The sequence below is a fragment of the Tachypleus tridentatus genome, unplaced genomic scaffold (assembly GCF_004210375.1).
Source record: "Tachypleus tridentatus isolate NWPU-2018 unplaced genomic scaffold, ASM421037v1 Hic_cluster_2, whole genome shotgun sequence".
NCBI classification, from domain to species: domain Eukaryota; kingdom Metazoa; phylum Arthropoda; class Merostomata; order Xiphosura; family Limulidae; genus Tachypleus; species Tachypleus tridentatus.
Window position 1 is genome coordinate 41,288,811 of NW_027467782.1, and position 19,775 is coordinate 41,308,585.

A 19,775-nucleotide genomic window follows, 5' to 3' on the forward strand; every position below is an offset into this window, starting at 1 on the left:
AGTGTGACACCGTTGTAAATGTCAACATTACTGAGACTGTTATAGATGTCACCGTGACTGTCTTGAATCTATATGTAGGTGTCAGAGTAACGTGTACGAGACTGTTATAAAGGTTATACATGTGACTTCATGCACCTGGTCGGCTTTGTTTATTCCGCTATATTGGACCTAATAACAAAATAATAAAAAAATATAAACCCTATTTTCAGTTAAATTCTTAGAATTGAATCGTGTAATAATTCTAGTTGGTTGTGATGCTGTTGCTTGAACAAAATACAGGGTTGACCTTTGGTTATCTTTGTTGGTGTCTCCATGTAGAATAATGTGGCTGCTGCACGCGAGTAACACCATCATATTCCTGTTATGCACGTGCTACGTACAGTCAAGTCCTAACCCTCTAGTTGAACTACAACCCACACAAACAACTGTAGGACAGCGGTTGTGACTGACGTAGTTACAAACATATTCCTTTAAAGTGTTTTCTTTCGGAGAATGAAATTATCATGAATATTGGGCTATATGTTGTTTCTACCGAGAGGAATCGAACCACTGATTTTAGAGATGTACATATGAAGATGCACCACTGTTTTATAAACTTTTGTTTATATGTGAACTACTGCTAAGTTAATCACCGTGTTGGTCCTAATGTTTTTACTATTTTATTGTCAAACAGGATTAGTAGTTCACCAATATGAAGATATAACATTTGTTATAACTTGTAAGTGTTGAGACATTTTAACAAATTAATTACACATATATTATCAACACATTATATTATCTCAGAAACTGTAAGTATATATAGCAGTCTGTAGGTGGTGCTTCTTTCAGGCGAAATGTGAATATTTGAATCGAATCACACATTAAAAACATTACTAGTGTATGGTCTGTAAATTAAAAATGTACATGTAGCGTATCGTTAGAATACAAGCGTTGTGTAGATAAACAATTAGATCTAGATTCCAGGTCTAACGTCCCGGCATAGCCAGGTGGTTAGGGTATTATTAAAGTAGCTTATTGTAAACACCCACCGAAACTATATCAAAATAAATGTCGAATGTATTCCTTACAGAATAAAATGTACCAGTGATATTGTGTTAATTGGTTTGGCTTGAACTTTGCTTAAAGTTACACGAGAGTTATCTCCGCTCGCCGTTCCTAATTTAGCAGTGAAAGGCCGTCTACTCTTCACCTGGTCTTTTAGTCATGAAGACTGAGATTGATCGTCACTTGGCTCAAAGAGCAAGCATGTTTGGTGGGACAGGGATTCGAACCCGTCACCCTCAAATTGAGAGTAAAGCGACTACTCATCTGGCCATACAGGACTAATATAGTGTTAATGAATGTATACCAATAATATAGTGTTAGTGAAAGTTGTTGAAAATGTTGATGTATGTTGCCTTGTTTCTTAATTCAAGTTTAAGGATTATCTCCATCTTGAAAAGTCCTTCATTTGAACACATCTTCACAATCCATGTACATGATTATTTTTCATGACCATCACATAATTTCTTAAATGTGACAACCAACTACATACTAAATTACAAATAATCTTGCTACTGTACCACTGGAACCTTATATTCAAGATGTTGATTTGGTTATTATAACATTCTGAACGCTGTGCATACTACTAAAAATATGAAATGTGATCGTGTTAAATCATCATACATGAACAATTTTAATATTTCAGTAAATATAGAAATCATTTCTTGATCAGTTTCTATTAAATAATAATTTAGTATTGAATGAATCAGGTAGGATCGAACATGTTATGAAGATTTAAAAACTTGTTTGTTAGAATCTTTTAAACAAGCCTATCTAATAATAGTAGAACTATACAAAGATATTATAAAATGTAAATTAGTTAGTACTTTGTATTTTCAATACCTACTTGTATTGAAATTAACAAATGTAAAGACATTCCTCATGTTGGTCAAGAACCAATGTAATAAAAATATATCAAACTGTCTGTTCACTGTTTAAAGAATTCAGACTTTAGTTGTTGTTTTATGATTTTTTTATACAGCATACCTATAGTTTTGATAAAATCTTGTTGCAAAACATATACATGATTTCATTTATTCGTATCAATAAAAAATCTGAACATATGAATATAATATCTTTGAATCTCTTCTGAGTAAAATGTTTCAACAATATCCTTTCCACATTATGGAAATGATGTTTTGGACTACATGGAATCAGATATTACTGTTATATCATTTAAATGTGTCATTATATCTGTGATCTGCCTTTACAGGTTAAACATACTGATAAGTTATGATGGTAAGTATTTTGCATGAAGAAAACCAAATAATTCTACTTTTGAACTTACAAAGTGAAGGACCAATAAATACGTTTATTTATAGTTATTTATATATATACACTAGAATACGCACATAAAATTTGGATACAGTTTTGGTAATGTCGATTTTCAGCTTTGCTTTACATCTGTAGTGTCTATATTTTTTAAAGAAAAAGTTATTGTACGTTGATTGTGAATTTATGAAAACTTAATATTTCTCATACACCGTAAATATATTTCCGATAGATACCACTTCTCATAAGATGGCTTTACTGTTCAGTTTCTGTCGACACTAGTTCCACCTACCCAAGGTTTCAACAGGAACGTGGCTACTTCTACTGTCGCAGCCGCTTCCAAGAAAAGAAGTACCAGAAGTGTGAGTCGATATTACGATATCTTACCTAAACTCACACTGACTTGGTTGAGGAAACAGTGATGAGCACTCTTCGGAAAGTGTCCAAATGCATCTCTATTGGAGTGCAACATCCCAACCTAGAGGAAAACACATGTGGGACAACGCTCATAACCAGATACAGTCTTCGCCCATGTTGACAGTACGTTTCACTAAACTGGGTGTCAAAGAGGATGACATCCTTAATTGTAGCTATGATGGTTGGTCCACCTTTCCCATGGTAATGTGTGATATCCTAGCCAACACAGTGCATCTAGACCAGTCTGTCTCCTTTCTATACCAGACCACCTGAGAATTAACCTTTTGAAGAAGATATGACAGGGGTTTCTTAGCCAACTAATATTATTTGGTTGGTCCAGTACTTTTCTAAAACCAGTTTTACCACAAAATAACCAGCAGGAGATTGTACCCGGCTGATATAACGTTCTCTAGTATACCACAAAGGAAAAATGATATATGGAAATGAAAAGTAAGTAAGCTATATGTACAGTTAATCCAAAAGCCACGTTTGAAGTTTGAAGAGTTTTGATAGTAGGATGATAATTCGACACCGAGTCTGATGAATAAGTGATATTTAAGGGGAAGTACTAATAAGGGGTATTTTATGAAGAAGGAAGTTACTTAATAACTGTAGAAAATAAAAAGTCATAAACAGCATGAAAAACGTTAAAGTAAAAGTAGGAAGGAAAAATTTTAACACATCATAAAACTATTGTATCAAATGTAAAGGTGAAGATTGGAACCCCCATTTTATTATCTCCAACTGGTTAGTTCAGAAGACATCTGGTTTTGGAAGAAGTTAACATTTCCTTACATGAAAATGTGTTTCCATTAGATACTCACCAGTTCACACAGAGATTATATCTTCTGTGATCATCTGCCTTGAGTATCTGCGTGACACTAGTTTTTAGGCAACTTCAACCTAAACTCACGTGATTCTTATTATACTATCGTGAACTGATAGTAAGGGAGAAAAGAACTGGAGAGAAAGCTCATGTGTAAAAATGGTTGTAATCCATCCGTTTTTTGACATGTTGGACCGGAGGAGGAAAACTTGTATAAAACAAGTCACAGCAGAAAATGGGATGGAACAAGAATCATTCCAAAGGAACCAGCATCTCTATGAAGTACTTCTGACATGAAATGAAGACGTAAAGTGCGAAAAGGCAAACAAAGAAGGTTCAGGAAAAGGCAGGGTAATTGTGTACTGGATAGTTGAACTGAACTAAATGGGTCAGCAGCCCAAAATTCAAAATTTATACCACAGTTTGTGAATCTAGATAGTGCATGTAAAAATACCCATAATTCTTAATGTAAGAATCAGTAAGACTACGAGGACCAGACATGTGGTCCTTAAAATGTAGTTGGTTTAAAAAGAAATCAGTATGTATTAAAATGTAAGTAAATGATGAAAAACAAGTAATACATCAGGATTAGATTAATACAAACGGGATTGTGAAAGAGGGAAAAAGACCTGGATTGGAATATACATGAGAAATTAAGCCCACATAAGGAGAAGATGGTCCAATACTGTCCTCAGTTGGAAGTTCACAAAGCTTTAGAAGTAGATGAACGTAAACAAACAAGCTGACCTCCTGCTAAATTTCATATTGAAATCGAAGGGATGAAAGAGAGTCAAATAGATGTGAATGAAGTTACAGACTACATAATGGTGTTCACTAATATATGAAAAGTGACTGTCATGTCAAATAGATGTGAATGAACTTGCAGGCTACATAATGGTATTCACTAATATATGAAAAGTGGCTGTCATGTCAAATAGATGTGAATAAAGTTGCAGGTTACATAATGGTATTCACTAATATATGAAAAATGGCTGTCACGTCAAATAGATGTGAAATTACAGACAACATAATGGTGTTCACTAATATATGAAAAGTGGCTGTCACGTCAAATAGATGTGAATGAAGTTACAGACTACATGATGGTGCTCACTATTATATGAAAAGTGGCTGTCATGTCATCAACACGTAACTTTCCTTTCCTGTTGAAATTTCACTTATGTGAAGAAATTCTTCTCTCACAAGGAATAGAGAAATAGTAATATGGTCTTCTAAGTTACCAAATGAAAAAAAAAATGTAATTAGAAAAACAAAGCAAATCTCTGTTATTAAAAGCTAGTAAATTCACAAAACAATTTTTTAAATACAATAGAGCGAACTAGAAAATAGGAAGTTGGTGTTTCTAAGATTGTTGGAAGACATATGCTGAATTATGAGAAATCTCATGACCAAAACTCTAAGGCAAACGAACAAAAAAGATATCTTAACTGTGTTAAAAGGTTTATCTTGTTTCAGAAGGAGTTGTAACAGGCAAAGAACATACCAGTCGGCTGAGAAACTCCTTTCATACCATCTCCTGCAGGCTGGTTCTTTGGAGATCTGGTATGGAAAGGAGGTGGACCAGATTAGATGTACTGTGTTGGCTAGGATGCCCCCACCCGATCATGGGAAAGAGGGTGGACCACTTTAGATGTAATGTTTTAGCTCGGATGCTCCCCACCCAATCATGGGAAAGAGAGTGGGCCCGTTTAGATGTATTGTATTGGGAAGGATGCTCCCCACCCTATCCTGGGAAAGTATGTGGGCCCTTGTAGATGTATTGTGTTGGGAATGATGCTCCTCACCCTATCATAGGAAAGAAGGTGGACAACTTTATATGTACTGTATCTGCTTAGATGTCCCTCCTCCCAACATGGGAAAGAAGGTGGACCAGCCCGGATATCTACAGTTAAAAATGACATTTTACACCCAACGTAGTGACCCGTACTTTCAAGATGGGAATAAGAGTGTACCTAGTTATTTACACGTTATCCCACAAGTGCGTTCCTCCAAGAAAAGAAGTCACACTCCAGGGGCATCTTGTGGACACTTTCCGAGAACTGCTCATCTAGGTTCCTCCACCAAGTCAATATGAGCTTCTCAATGTGATTCCTGTTATTTTTAGGTAAGATATCGTATCAAAGTTGATGTTTTCTTACACTGAAAATATATTTCCCATTGATACTTTACTCTCCTCACACTTCTGGTACTTCTTTTCTGTCAACTTTGAAGACTGTGTTCTAGAGTAAATAGGAAGCCAGCTTCCAGCTTTGATAGTAGAGTATGTTTCAGTGAAGCGTTGTGCTTGTTTATTTACATGCTACAACGCAGATGAACCATTGTTGAAACGTGCGGTAGATGAGAATTTCAAGGCTAGTGGGACCAAACATATTTTCGCATATTGAAAGCTGCACTGAACAATAATATCTGTTGTGTGAGAACAAAAAGATATTCCATCGAAAATAGTATGAAACTAGATATTTTAGACTATGTACAATAATCTGGTATAATTATCTATGTGTGCATAGTTTTAAATATTTTTCAAAACGATGCCTAACAAAACATTTTGCGAATCTTATTACATTGTCCTTCCAAAATAAAGTTTGTGTCTGCCAATCAAACATTTCTAATACTCTGAATTCAACCAATTAATGTGGCAGACAAACAGAAATATCTTTTCTCCTTCGTCTCTTCTTATAGTTTCCATTAACACTTGAACCAGTAATTTCAAGTTATCTCAGATAATTATGCTGCAGTATATTTGGTAGAATTCTGTAAATCAAAACAAATCATTAACCATGAATATAACTGTAAACAAAACTCAACAACTGACATGACAAATAATGATGTAATGATATCTAAAATCAATATTTAAATAAAATCAGGACTAGTAACTTTATATCAAGTACAAAATATCTGAATTAAAATATTAACAAATAATTTGTTGAAAAATATATTGTGAAATAAACATTTTTCCAAGTATAACATCAAATAAAATTAAATTATATTATGTGTGTGTTATTTCTGTAGTGAAGCCATATCTGGCTATCTGTTAACTGAGAATAATTTTAACCTTGATTTTAATGTTGTAACTCTGTACAATAAGTGCTTTACCATATGGGGAATGAATTATATTAAAATATATAAATAGTATTACTTGTTATATGACGGTAACCAAATGCTAGGATTAAATATGTTCAAATTATTTGTATGTAACTGGAACCTAAAATTGGTAAACATCCCAGATAGAATACCAAACAGAATTTTTCAAACAATCCCTTTTAGAGCTCTCTTTATCTCTTTGCTTATGAATTTCGCACAAAGCTACTCGAGGGCTATCTGTGCTAGCCGTCCCTAATTTAGCAGTGTAAGACTAGAAGGAAGGCAGCTAGTCATCACCACCCACCGCCAACTCTTGGGCTACTCTTTTACCAACAAAAAGTGGGATTGACCGTCAAATTATAACGCCCCCACGGGTGAATGGGCGAGCAAGTTTGGCGCGACAGGGATGCGAACCCGCGACCCTCGGATTATGAGTCGCACGCCTTAACGCGCTTGGCCATATCGGACCCTTATCTCTTTGTGTGTAGTGTTTCAACAAATGACTTTAATGTTCTTAAACATAAAATTAATTGTTCATTAGAGAAAATTCTATATTAATTTGAATGATTGGTATATTTTGGTGTTATTAATCAAACGTTCTGAACCTATATTCCTTACACCAAGAACTACAAGAAGTAATGATTGAGTATTTCAGTCATGTTAAGAACCACTCAACAATAACATACCGTTACGTCACATGTTGATGTGTAAATGACAGTGTTATTAATTCATAACAAGTTAGTGTAGAATATCCTGTTTGTTGTCAACATTATTCATACCTGTTCTACTGTTAAGTAAATAGTTAATGTTGAACTTTACCTTCATTCGTAGCTTTCACTCTCAACCCAGGAAGTGGCCGTCATAAACATGAGACAGATGAACTGATGGACAGACACCACGGTTGACAGTATGTATAAAACAATTAGAAGGATCATGTTCTCTGTCCAACCTGGATTGGATTTCCTTTTTTCTTTGTGACTTAGCACTGAATGGATGCCACAAAATTATTAATTACAAAGTATTTTTGAGTAAAACTGTTCGTACAGACTTAGAATTATTTCTAGCTTAAAGTTTAATGTAAAGGTGTGCACTCAACATCTGAAGGTTACTCACAACTCGTGGTCGTTGTTCAGGTCAAATTCTGTAATATCATAAAAGGTAAAAAGATTGCAGTAAGTAAATCACTTAGAAAATTGTACGAAAAACAAGACATGAGTAATTAGTATGTGTAGGAATGATAATTGGTTAACAAATACGTTCATAGGATTTGGGATTAGAAGTCAAAAATCAATAGGTATGTTGTCTACTGGAGAAACTCGTCGCAGTTCACATATAAACAAACATGCAAGTCTGGACTGGTTTTAATTCTTGACATACACTGAATGAATGATTCAAAATTATAAAGTCTCAAGTATATCTGAATAAAACTGTTAGTATACATTTAGAATTAGTTTAAAATATGATATGTGAGTGTGCACTCAACATGTGAAAGGTGCTTACAAGTTGGTGTTGGATAAAAAAACAACAGGTAAGTTAAAAAGATAAGGTAAAAAATACAGAACAATATGATGATAGGTAATTGGTTTTTATAACTCACTAATTATGTTTTAGACCCAGATTAGGTTTAACCCCATATCATACACATGGGATTTCTTCTGACTAAAGACATCCGAATTTATCTTTGTTCATGACTTGTCCATATTTTCACCTAAGAAAACTGCATGGCCTGATATACTGACAAAGCCGAACGCCATCTGGTAGTAAGAACAAATGAAATATGGGATTGTTCATGAAAACACACAGAAATGTTTGGTGACACATGGTTTTCGTTTATACGCTAACATAGTGAAGAAACAAGACATGAACGATAAAATATAAATATTCTTTGTAGGGATGATACTGATCTGGAATTCATACTTAAAGAAACCATCTACATCAAACAACTTTAGTCAACACCAAATATCATGTAACCTTCATTAACATTGAACCATTTAAAATATGTACAGCATTTTTTTATTGCCAGTAATTTACTTTCTATGTATTTCAGTTTTGATTAAATGATTGTTATTTCAGCAACGTATTTTAGTTATCTGGTTAGAAATAATGTATTATTTTAGTTTTGCTTTAAATAGTGAATGTGGAATACGTAAGATATTTTACGCTTCATATTAACAATTGCAGCATTATATAAAATTCAGGATATATAGTTTAGGTAAATTCAATATAAACAATTAATTAAATTATATTTTCTAATCTCACTATTACATAAACGACATGGCGTGCATATCTGTGTCCATTTGACCGAAATTGTTTTGTTTGTTTTGGAATTTCGCACAATGCTACACTAGGGCTATCTGTGCTAGCCGTCCCTAATTTAGCAGTGTAAGATTAGAGGGAAGGCAGCTAGTCATCACCACCCACCGCCAACTCTTGGGCTACTCTTTTACCAACAAAAAGTGGGATTGACCGTCAAATTATAACGCCCCCACGGGTGAAAGGGCGAGCAAGTTTGGCGCGACGGAGATTCGAACCCGCGACCCTCGGATTATGAGTCGCACGCCTTAACGCGTTTGGCCATATCGGACCCTTATCTCTTTGTGTGTAGTGTTTCAACAAATGACTTTAATGTCCTTAAACATAAAATTAATTGTTCATTAGACAAAATTCTATATTAATTTGAATGACTGGTATATTTTGTTGTTATTAATCAAACTTTCTGAACCTATATTCCTTACACCAACAACTACGAGAAGTAATGATTGGTTTTTCAGTCATGTTAAAAACCACTCAACAATAGCATACCGTTACGTCACATGTTGATATGTAAATGACAGTGTTATTAATTCATAACACGTTAGTGTAGAATATCCTGTTTGTTGTCAACATTATTCATACCTGTTCTACTGTTAAGTAAATAGTTAATGTTGAACTTTACCTTCATTCGTAGCTTTTCACTCTCAACCCAGGAAGTGGCTGTCTTAAACATGAGACAGATGAACTGATGGACAGACACCACGGTTGACAGTATGTATAAAACAATTAGAAGGATCATGTTCTCTGTCCAACCTGGATTGGATTTCCTTTTTTCTTTGTGACTTAGCACTGAATGGATGTCACAAAATTAGGGAGAAAGGAGAGAGTGAAAGGAGGAGGAAATACATTTTGAGTACAGGAAAAACCATACCAGAGGGTTCCACATTACTTCTGGAACATCTATTCTCTTTGCTCTGGCTATATGAAATCTAATTTATGAGAGGTAAAGGCAGACTAGCCACAGATACAAAATTATAAAATCTTTAGAGGAACATGAATTCTTCCAGGTCATAACCAGGCAGACAAAGTCCCACATCTCATTATTGGAATTATAGGGACTGTGAACCCAAACACAAATCTAAGATATAGTGGTTAGAGCATGAGGACTGCTTTGCTTTTGGTCTTGTTTGGTAATGTGGAATTACTAGAACCAAACCTGAAAGTTACAGAATATTGCATGTTGATTCAACAGAATTACAAAGAGACGACAAGCATCACAAAAATGGAGAAACCCTTATCCCAACCTGATGAAGTACAAAATGCAACAAACCAAACTCAAAATTAGAGAACCTGTCACACCCTAAAAAACACAGATTACCTGAGTTGTGATTACAAACCAAAATCCTAGCCCCCCAACTTGAGAGGCAAGGAAACATCCTTTGTCCCTAGAATTATGAGGATATGGAACAAATTAAGTTATTCCAATAGCACTGGAAGTGACTCGTTGCATGGTGAATTATGAGGACTCATGGATCTTCTTCCATGTTCTATGAAATAAAGAAAATTGTCAAAAAGTAGGGCCATACACAGCTCAAGAACTATGAAGCTTAGACTGGTCTTGCTCCTATCATATATGTCTAAAGCTTAGACTACACAGCTCAAGAACTATGAAGCTTAGACTGGTCTTGCTATCATACATGTGGAACTATGAAAATCATCCAGGGTTCCATTATTGGTAGGAGGACACCCAGCTTTGCCTTATTCTTCTTGAATGGAATGAGTATAAGCTCACTTGGGATGAATAAGTTTTATTAGTTACTTGTTTCTATATCCCAAAATATAACACAATAATTTTCTTTGTTCACTTCAATTTCAATTACATAGGTTCAACTCACACCGTTTTAATTGAAAATACTGTCTAAAACATGGATCCTATGGAAACAACAAAATTAATTCATACATATTGCTACTTCCAGGCTCATGATATACCTATTTTTGTGAACAAAACTTTACAACTGAAACCTATATTATTATCACTTATAACATAACTTTCTTTTAATTGCTATTTCATTTGTATATGTTCCATTCAACCAGAGCAATAATTATTATTCATGAAAATTACTCTGGAAGCAGAACTTGCATGTTTTAAAATGTTAAATGTGGCAGTTACTCTGCTTCTTGGAATTCATTTGAAAAAATTATATCATATTGAAAAGAAAGAAAACAAAAATAATGGTGGACACTGTAATTAATATTATTAATAGAAGGAAAACAAGCAAAATAAAATAAGAACCAAATGTGTTAGAAGAACTTAACAGCAACTTATATATGTAAAAACAGCTGGTATGGGTAAAGAAAGCTCTATATTGAGGAGTGAATAACGTTTTAACCTTCTTTGGTCATCATTAGGCTCACAAAAAAAGAAAGAGGTAACTGATTGATACCTTACCACATTTAAAAACAGTTGTGTAATTGAGTGTAGGAATGTAGAGGGCGTGCTTAGATGTTTGATTATATTTATTAATGTAGGTATAAAGATGTTCCTTTGTATTGATTTATTTTGAGCTTGAGTTGTTGTATAAGTAAGGCTTCTTCAATTTTCCATTTGGGTGTTTTCTATGGTTATGTTGTGTTTATTTGTGTTTGAAAACGTGTGAAGGTGACTTTTTGTGTTCTTTGAATCTGGTTTCCATTATCTGTCAGTTACCTCTTTCTTTCTTTGTGAACCTGACGATGACCAAAGAAGGTCGAAACGTTGTTTGCTCCTCTACATAGAGCTTTCTCTACCCATACCAGATGTTTTTACATATTTTTTCTCTGTGAGTGGGTTTTCTTGTCATCACAGATTAACAGCAACTTCTTCATAAAAAAGACAATCCTACATTAGTTTGTGTCATGTGAATTTTTGTTTGTTTTTCCATGAGCTTTTCCCACAGTCTTAGAGCCTGCAGGACCAAACCTGGTGTGGAGGATTTGGGTTGACTTGGGAGGGTTCTTTATTTACATAGGGTAACCCTCCTCATTTGTGAAAAGGTTAAAACATGCCTTGCTTAGAAGATCACTCAGGCATGACAGGAGTCTAGAAGGAGGTTCTTATCGTCACTTAGTCTGATTCTGGCATTTGATTTTCAAAATTCACATTGTTTGGGCAAAGACATGGAATTGTATGTGTACTAAAAATGTCTACATAGAAGTCATCTGAATATACTATACATTGCATCTAGTGAAAGTATGAGGCATATTCTGCCCCACAACCTAAAGAAAATTATCCAAAAGGTCCCAGGTTGCTGCAGCAAGAAATACAGAAGGTGAGAAACATCTGCAGCTATTAATAAACAGAAAGAAAGAAGCCACTGCCTATTTGTATAACACTAACTCAGGCATGAACTGAAGAAGATAAGATAAGCAAGATAACAATTCATTGTACAAACAACAGAACAATTTTCATCTTAAAGTTAACTTGAAAACAGAAACTACCTTTCTCTTCCATACAAACTAAGTTTTAAAAAAATATCTTAATATAAAAATAAAAATTGCTGTAAGTACAGGGTGTGATAATGGTCAGTATAAAGCCTACAGTCATCCACAGTTAAACAAATGCCAAAAAGCTGTCTGAGAAAGAAACTTAAAATCATAGAAGTCCAAAGGTTAGAATAGGAACCAACATTAAGTGAAGAATAACAAGTACAATATCAACATCCCAATCCATCAGATATGTGATTCAAACAATGAAACACAAAATAGAATAATTCATGTAAAGTCAAGAATTTTTTAGCACATGCAAAATTAAAGAAAAAAGGGTATATACTGCTAAAAGAAATTTGATACATCTGTTTCAACTAAAAGAACTACTAATTTCACCCTTCCATAACTATATCATCAAATATTTCTTTATTAATTAACTGTCAGACAATTTTCTATATTGTTCATCACATCCTGGTGGACCAGATGTAAGGACCATCAACACTAATCATCAACTTTAAGTAAAGGTTATAATGGCTACTCCACAGCAGATTGTACTAGCTTGGTCCTGTTTCTTTCTCTCAGGGTGGGATGAAGCTCATTTTAAAGGACAGAGACTTGTCCAAGTCAGTAATGAGTTGGGGTTCTCACCTTTGGCTATGATCATTTGGAATCATATTTGACATAAATAATATGCTGATTGTAGAACTTTACACTAGTACAGTAAATCATTATTCTTGATTTAGTACAAACCTTATACTGTGTAAATATGTTTGAAAATCTAACTATTTAAGGCAATCTGTCTGACTCGTAAGAAATACAGAGACCACCCAGTTTTGGACACATTATTCTCACAAAATATAGTGTTTTGGGTTATTAACTTTTCCAACTTGTTTTTCCTTTCCTGTTTCTTATTATTATACTCTGCATAACACTTCTGGAGTCTGCACATCGTGAGTACTTGATTTTGTCTGTCAGATATCAAGTCTGCCTGGATACCACAAGCTAGTTATCAAATCATATTTTTTTGTTAACTGGAACAGGTTCATGCTAATGATTAGAATACTGTTTTCTAAAAACTTTACTCAAATGATGATGAGGACCAGATTGGTATTAAATGCCCATTGTTGGTTTAATTTCTGTTACTAGCATAAGGTGTTTGCTATAACAGAGATAACGGTGAAAGAACTCACATAAACTCTTTATTTAATATTTTTGGTATTTTTCAGAATTACAAGTGTGTGTAATAACAGTACTTCAACTACACAAAGTTTGCCATATTATTGTCAACGATCTACTTTACTCAATCTAGAATTCACTACATGATGTCAATAACTAGATTTTTATGTCAAGTCAGCCATAATATGGTACATAACTGGATTTTTATGTCAAGTCAGCCACAATACGGTACATACCAGATTTTTATGTCAAGTCAGCCACAATACGGTACATAACTAGATTTTATGTCAAGTCAGCCACAATAAGGTACATAACTAGATTTTTATGTCAAGTCAGCCACAATAAGGATTTTATGTCAAGTCAGCCACAATAATAACTAGATTTTTATGTCAAGTCAGCCACAATATGGTACATAACTAGATTTTTATGTCAAGTCAGCCACAATATGGTACATAACTAGATTTTTATGTCAAGTCAGCCACAATATGGTACATAACTAGATTTTTATGTCAAGTCAGCCACAATATGGTACATAACTAGATTTTATGTCAAGTCAGCCACAATGTCAAGTCAGCCACAATATGGTACATAACTAGATTTTTCAGCCACAATATGTCAAGTCAGCCACAATATGGTACATAACTAGATTTTTATGTCAAGTCAGCCACAATATGGTACATAACTAGATTTTTATGTCAAGTCAGCCACAATACGGTACATAACTAGATTTTTATGTCAAGTCAGCCACAATACGGTACATAACTAGATTTTGAGTTATGCTCTTGCTGTTCATTTAATTCTTTGAAGTACATCTCTCAACCTATGTGATATTTCTTACAAACTTAATAATCACCTGGAATAAATAAAACACAACATCAGCAATTGATATGGCAAACAGTGTGGTTCAAATACTGTTATTATACACTTACCTAATTTTCAAAATCCCTAAAAGACTAGATAAAAAAATGTAATCCAATATACAGTAAAACCTGTCTAAGCCTGAGACTGCAGAGAGGTGAAACCTATACAAACTGGAAATATCCACATTTTGCAGCATTATCTTAAGAAATCTCTTATAGAAGGTCCTCTATATGTAAGAACCTGTGTAGTGCAGATGGAAAACTATCTTTCACCTATCTCATTTATCAACAAGTATGATTATAACCTGAGTAAGGTGAAAGAATGTTTTTGATTAAATATTAATAAATTCTCAGACATTTTGTTACAGTAAGTATTGGTTAAATATATTCTGTTCTTTTTTTCTGCCATCATTATTCTGGAGATCTCTATTTGAAAGAACAATTGACTGTACGTTTGGTCCCATTTGCTGATGGAAAACTGGAGAAACCATGGGTAATAGGTAAAAGTGAAAATCCGCACTGTTTCAAAAATTTAAGGAAGTATCAACTTCCTGTGGAATGGAAAGCGAATAATAAAGCGTGGATGACAAGTGCTATATTCGAGGAATTTTTGAACAAATTAAATAAAGAATGGAACAAGAAAATAGGAATATCTGCTATTTCTAGATAATGCAACTTGCCACCCAAACGTTCAACTTTCAAATGTTCGTTTAGTCTTTCAACCTCCATGTACAATGTCAGTTCTACAGCCACTAGATAATGGAATTATACAGCGTATAAAACTGAAATACAGAAAAATTGATGCTTCAGCATATTATTGCAAACATGAATGACTGTAAGAGAGCATCTGAAATGACCATGAAAATTTTAAGTCATTCAGTCAAATGCTCAAAAGATGAATGCATAATAAAATGTTTTCGAAACTGGAATTATTCTTGATAATGACTGAGATTGTGGAGAAGTTGTTTGTTATGATGATTATAGTGAAATCCAAACTCTGATTGAGAAGAATGATGCAGATGATTCTGTGAACGTAGAAAGTTTTGTGAATGTTGACAAGAATGTTTTAACAGAAACTGATGAAATTGATTTAAAATCTATAATAGAATCAAGATGGTAACAGTGTGAGAGATTCAGAAGATGAACAAAATGGGAAAAGATAAGTGAGGAAATACAAATTTCTACTTCATTGCAAGTGTTAAGTCATGCTTATGCTATCAAATTGTATGGAAAAATGAAGTGGAAAAATGAATTTCGTGAAAAGGTCGTACAATTGGCGTTCTCTTTTAACCACATGAGAAAGCTCATTAAAAAAAGGAAACAATTGATATTGAACACTTTCTTCAAATAAATTTAAAATTTTGTGTACTTGTGTATATTTTGAATGTCTATTTTTGTTCTTATTCTAATAACTATAGCATAAACAGTATAATAGCTTTATTCACAAATGTCTTATTTCCCTCAAGTGAAGCAAGCATAACATTCTGCTCAAAATATATATATAATTAAGGAAATGCATGTTCACTGTCTGAGCTCTAAAACCTGCTTAAGCCAGAAAGTTTAACTGATCCTAAGCTATTCTACCTTAGACAGGTTTTACTGTATAATGACACATGCAATCAATTATAATTAAGCTTTGTCCCCTTTGGAAAATGCAATCACACCATAATAACAGACTAAGTCTTTGCTTGTACCATCTTCTTTCTGTGAATATTCATGAGTGTTAGGTAAGCTAACTTCAAAGGGTAAGACAGATACTCTTTCAAGTTAGAATGAATTTTGAGGTTCTCTCCTTTAAATATATTTATTTAGAGTACTTGTTGGCATGGTGAGATAATACGCTAGAATCTTTATCAAACTCAAAGAGTAGGTTAGTTCCATGGTTTTAGGTCTCTTCTCCTTTGATCCTGTCTTTGGTCAATCTAGACAATTTTACTCTGTTTTCTAACCACAGCAGCCAGTAGCAGTATTACAGTGGAATTTATAAGTTGGTCATTTTGTTTCAAGATTTTTAAAAATAAAAACTTATTTTATGTCTTTATTTGCTCTTTGTGCTCATTTTAAAACTCTGATGATAGTGCATTAAAAAAAGCAACCAATAAATACATAAGTATGTTCTTTAAAAACTCTGACTAAAGTACAAATCTTCTAAAAGTCATAAATTTATATGAATTAAGCTAAGTTTTATGTTAAATACAATTACTACCCTTAAATAAAATTGTGATCATCACAGAAAGTAGGTTTAAAAATTCCACCCAAGTAGTTTTCTACTGATTTCAGTTCACTCTATTATTCAAAACTGATGACAATATGCTTATGTTGCAATTTTTCATTTGATCTTTAATTAACAATTTATATGATAGCAAAATAGCTAAAATATTTGTTTGTCTCCCAATGGGATGTGCTTCAATATGAAACTAATAATAAGCAAAATGTCCGATAGAGTTAAAAATTTACTACAATGTTTCTACCATGTGTTTTTCTCTGCAAAATATTATAGAAAGTAAATTAATATCTACTTTACACAATGATGGAGACCTCACTACAACTGTCCACAAAATTATTACAAGTAGCATTTGTCTATTAATGTTCCAGCTGTCTACAATCTCAATTAAAAATAGGTTTAAAATTGCTATGATGCTGTAATATCAGATTAACACATTTTTGTTTGAACCAACAATGACGTGTGCTTAACAAATGCAACACCTTATATATATGCAGTGACAACTGAGTTAGAAACTAACCACACAAAAGCTATTAACACATTAGTAAATAATGAAAGTCAAAAACATATTGTTAGTAGTAGGGACTCATGGATTATGCATAATGATAATCAAGTGTACAATACATTGCTTTTGGATCAATGGTGACACATTTTGAGAATAGTTAGAACTGATGCAAGACCACTAATAATTAAGGCACCAAAAGTATATAAAGAACCACAATTTATCTCATCATAAAATGGAAGTAGGGTTACAATAGGTGTTGTTTCACTAGATTGTAAACAAAATAATAATAATGACTCAAGTGCATAAGTTAGCTGCACATTCAAGTGAGTCAGACCCAAACAAATAAAATAACAGACTCAACAAACTGTGTGACTGATTACATTACAAAATATAAGAGCCTAAGGCAGTGGAATTTAAAAATTAGTGATATGAAGTACAAAAGAATTAAATTCATTTCATCACATGGGAATACAAAATCTAACAGTTTCTGTTTCCTTGTTAACACACAAGGCAAAACAGTCCCACAATAAAATAACATTAATAGCATCGTCTGACATCAGGGATGGTAAAGTGTTCATATGTTGCAAAAGACAGCAGCAAAGTACGTTATCTGAGACAAGCCTCCAGAAAGTACAGTGTAAATACACCACTTTAGTGTACATAATAGTGATTCCTTAAATGGTCCTATTTACATCATTCAAAATATGTACAGAACTTTTCAGAATTTGCTTTACAGTTCTAGGTTATAAGAATACTCAACGACTTGCATTTGTTTCAAAATTAAACTACAAGTTAGTATAAATATAAGTCTTATGTAATGCAAAAGTTATTACTAAACTCTTCAATAATAAGTATAAAACAAAAAGCAATGTATGGTTTAAGTCTAGTTCTACAAATAAAAACTAAATACCAATTGTTAAACTTTACAATCATACTTACTATTTTTCTTTGCATTATGAATATAGTCTGGTTCTACTGTAGCCTTCATTTTACTCAGTTTATCATTTCCTTGAAACTGAACCGATGTTAAACAATCAAAACAATTTTATTTTGAGCATGAAGTAAATTAGATGCTGATTGGTTGATGAGTTCAATCCTGAAAAAACAACAACCAACAAAACACACACACTACTCAAATTTTGCTAAGGATCACACCATAATTTTGTAATATTTCATGGAATATACACTCATTATGTCAGGAAAACATGTAGTTTCAAGAACTCTCGATACAAAGTGACAAAAATCCTATAACCCAAGCCAGTTTGCCACTGAAGAAGAAAGACCCCCTTTCGTCAGCACTCAGGTTAAGGGTTTTTATCCCTTTGTATCAAGGAATATTCAAATATAAACAAAACCTTATGTAGCAATTTACAAGATTTTAATTGACATAACAAAATTAATGTCCAAAATCTGGATTAATATTGAAAATGTCAGAGTATCCACATAGTCATCAAACAGGATTTTGTTCTCACTTTAACACCAGGTAAGTCCTCCTGTCACATTAATAATAGTCTGATGATATCTTCCCAATTCCTAGATCAGTCTGTTGGGGTATATTATTTCATTCTTGGGCTAAGATGATTCCAAGATCCAACAGGATGAGCTGATACAGCTGCCTTGCAATATGTCCCAAGCATGCTCACTAGAATTTTGATCAAATAAACAAGCTGGCCAGTCCATTATCTCAATATTCTCATCATGGTACTAGTTCATCAGCCTGGTACTGTGTGATCTTGCAATATCATCCATTAAAATGAAATCTGGAACTATAACTCCTGTGTATGGACTCACAAAGATATCCAAAATTCAATCCCTGTACCTTTTCTATTTAAAACACTATTTTAGATGATGTACAAGTCTATATGACCCATAAGATTGATGCTACCCAAAACCATCTTTAACCCAATCAGTGATGAGAAAACCCACTTGTAGAGAAAATTATATATTTAGAAAAGCAAAATCAACTAATAAAAGTAAACATACCCCATGATTTAAAAAATCAAGAAACCATATACGGCTGCATACTATAAATTCCAGACATCAGCAGAAAAATAACCAACATTTGGCAAAAACTAGCAACAAAATATGACATTCCAGTTAATACCAAATTTATTCAAAAACCAGGCACAAAACTAAGGTCTACACTATGTAAAAACTACACTGACAAACACAACACCATTATTTATATAATACAATGTGATAACTGCCACAACTTCTATGTTGGAAAACAAGTAGAAAAATGGAAACCAGATTCAAAGAACACAAAGTCACCTTCAAATGTTTTTGAACACTGCAAATCAAATAAACACAACATAACCATAGAAAACACCCAAATACTAAATAAAGAAACAAACATAAACAAATACAAAATTAAAGAAGTCTTACTCATACAACAACTCAAGCCCAAATTAAACCAATAGAAAGGAACACCTTAGTACCTATATATATAAAATATATCCAACATCTAAGGACGCCTTCTACATTCCTACACTGAATTACACAACTGCCTTCAAACATGTGGTCAGCTACCGGTCAGTAACCCTTTCTTTGTGAACCCGACAATGACTGAAGAAGGTCAAAACGTTGTTTGCTCCTCTACTAGTGCTTTCTCTACCCATACCAGCTGTGTTTAAATAT

The 19,775-nt window shown here is 33.4% G+C and overlaps 1 long non-coding RNA gene across 2 annotated transcripts; it reads right to left on the reverse strand.

Moving 5' to 3' along the window:
• Positions 1–2,333: 2,333 nt before the first annotated feature.
• On the reverse strand, positions 2,334–10,529 carry LOC143242640 (uncharacterized). Of its 2 annotated transcripts, none has more exons than XR_013023032.1 (2): positions 9,591–10,529; positions 2,334–6,325 (listed from the first exon to the last, which is right to left on the reverse strand). It is a non-coding gene; the product is annotated as an uncharacterized LOC143242640 (long non-coding RNA). The 2 variants fall into 2 exon arrangements; XR_013023033.1 differs by lacking the exon at positions 9,591–10,529 and adding an exon at positions 7,475–7,995.
• Between the last annotated feature and the right edge of the window lie 9,246 nt (positions 10,530–19,775).